Source organism: Micropterus salmoides, unplaced genomic scaffold (genome assembly GCF_014851395.1).
Source record: "Micropterus salmoides isolate LMB-PRFRI ecotype aquatic unplaced genomic scaffold, ASM1485139v1 Ms_hic_scaffold_2449, whole genome shotgun sequence".
In the NCBI taxonomy this organism is placed as follows: Eukaryota; Metazoa; Chordata; class Actinopteri; order Centrarchiformes; family Centrarchidae; genus Micropterus; species Micropterus salmoides.
Genome location: NW_024041650.1, coordinates 416 through 3,041, shown reverse-complemented (window position 1 = coordinate 3,041; position 2,626 = coordinate 416). Strand labels below are relative to the sequence as shown.

The 2,626-nt window shown below is 40.6% G+C and overlaps 1 long non-coding RNA gene across 1 annotated transcript; it reads right to left on the bottom strand.

Annotated features, from left to right (window-relative positions):
* Positions 1-1,546: 1,546 nt before the first annotated feature.
* On the bottom strand, positions 1,547-2,245 carry LOC119918847. The gene is made up of 3 exons (XR_005447504.1): positions 1,969-2,245; positions 1,770-1,883; positions 1,547-1,667 (listed from the first exon to the last, which is right to left on the bottom strand). It is a non-coding gene; the product is annotated as an uncharacterized LOC119918847 (long non-coding RNA).
* Between the last annotated feature and the right edge of the window lie 381 nt (positions 2,246-2,626).

The window sequence follows — 2,626 nt, the reverse complement described above, 5'->3', positions numbered from 1 at the left end:
CCATAATAAAAGTTGATGGGAGAAATAAAAGACAAATAAACCATTCTAATAGCCTAAATGAAGAAAGTTCTGTGTGTGGCTTTTGTTGTTCAGACCTACAGTGAACTCAGATTTTATTTTATTTTATTAGAATTTATATTTTTTCATTAAAAAAAATCAAATATAGCCTTAGACTTTGCAGTGATACACTCGGGTTTAATGTTATCTGTGGTGTTGCATCAGATCAGTCCAATCAGCTGCAGCGTCCAATCACTGTAACAGCTACCAGTAAGGGGGCATGTCGGTCAGTAAGACTTCCACGAAGGAGGATTACAATTAAGATATTGTGTCACACCAGAGGACATGGTTTTCAGTGACAAAATGTATCAAGCTCCTACACTTTTAGAAATATACAACACATTTTACGCTAAAGGTACCCTTCAGCTTCCGTATGAAATGCTCCCATTTGCTACGTTGCAGCAACACAAGGGAGGCTAACCCTAACTGTAGCTGTAGGGTTAGCCGGTCAACATGCATAAAGTCAGTGACTTAGGTTTAGGTACTAACATTTCTGATGCTTGTGGTAAGGGTAGGGGCTTCGGGGGGCTGTCAACACCTTTATCACGAACGTAGCTAGCTAACTAGCACTACTGTACGGGACACCCCGGAGCCAAACGTAGACTCACTGTATTCCGGACATCACGGTATTCCGGACTTGACCTTTTCCCGCAAATTCTATAAATAAACACTTCCAGGTCATGGCATCTATAAATATCAGTGTCATCTTTGCCTCCTCCTCTTTTGATTCCGACCACCCCTTTGCTTCCAGAGCCAGTCGTTTCAAAGAAATCGAGTTTCTAACGTACACCAATGACTATTCAGAAAATGGTGAGGGGAGGGTTTTCCGGCAGGACAAAGGGAAGAGGGGAGAGGCGCACCTCCGCAGCAAACGGCTCTTAAAACATGTTCGCCCACCAGAAAATGACAAAAAAACATTCTTATTGTCTTATAGAATAATTATGAGTTACAATTTGCAAATATTTGGACTTTTAAGGGATATACACGTTCAATGAGGCTCTTTGTCTGACATGAATTTGAGCGGCAGCGGCGCATCACTGCACACTTATTGATAAAACACCAAGTTAAATCAACGTTAATGTTAAATGCTGTTTTAACAGTCATTTCAACACATCTGTGTAATTTCACGTTATCTGGTTACCGTTAAGACAGCACGCATTGTAATAACATGCAATTTAACAACATTTCAAGCCATTAAGTTACTTATTATAACGTTAAGCCATATAAGTAATAATCATAATTTCTATAACATTAAGTTATGTGAGGACCCAATAAAAAATGAATCTAGACTTCATTTATAAAAAGAACTTTTAATAAGAAAAACATGAACATCAACAAAAAACTATGTACAAAAACTATACACTCTCCCTTGTGTGTCCTGATCTCTCTCCCGGCTTCTCTCCAGGCTTCTCTCCCCGCCTGTTAAAAAGAAAAACATTAATAATGCTTTAAAAACACTTAAAGCCATAAGTATAAGAACTCACGAAAGCAGCCGGAAGACTCTGGTCAACCTGGAGACGGGGTTGAGCGTCAACTGGTGGGTCCGCTTCAAAGCTCACCATCCGAAACACTGGACTCCCTTGACAGGGCCAGGGTCCTTGCTGCCACACCTGAGGGAATAGATCACTTTTTCATATTACTTGAAAAAATTATTAACCCCCCCCCCCCCAGTTTCTAACTTGAGCACTCTATCTAGATTGGAAACCTCGTACCCAGTGCAGCCCCTGCGCCCACCTCCTCCACGGCAGCCGCTGCTCCCTCCTCCTCCACGGCAGCCGCTGCGCCCTCCTCTGCTGTTCCCACCTGCTCTACTTCACCTGTCTGCCCTACTTGCAATAGGAGTACAAAAAATTACTTGGTGGAAACTGGCCTCATTCCACAATATTTAGCAGACATCCTGGTCACACCCACCTTTGGCCAGAAAGCAGAAGGGATACGGCGTCGGGTGCCACTGCAAGCCCGAGCGCCTGCAATGGACGATGGCAGCGACTGTGCTATTTGTAAAAACACCTTGCCACCAGGGTCCAACGCAGAGGTGGATGACTGGATCCAGTGCGACCTCTGCCAGCTGTGGTTCCACATGGCGTGTGTGGATGCAGGCACTGTCCCTGACGGAGAGTGGATGTGTCACAAGTGTGGTGTCACTATGTAAATAGATAGATGGATATAGGTAAAAAGATAGATAGATAGATATAGGTAAATAGATAGGTATAGATATATATAGATAGATATAATAAATAGTTTCAAATAAAATGTAAAATAGTTATACACACACATTATTATTATCCATCATCATCTTCATACATTCACACAACACAAATTTCTATATGTACATATCAGTCATAAATTGTTATTGTTAAAATTAAGTTATGTGTTAATGGGTTAATTTAATGTTATCTGTGTTCATTCTGTTTGTTTTTAACGTTAAATTAAATTAAATGTGTTCAATAATTCACCAAATTGGCGGGAGCAGTATTTCTAGCTATAACAATATACTAAGCTGATTTAAAATTCTTAAATATAAAGATAACATTAGAATAAAATGTTATCGACGTCAGTTTTCAGTTGC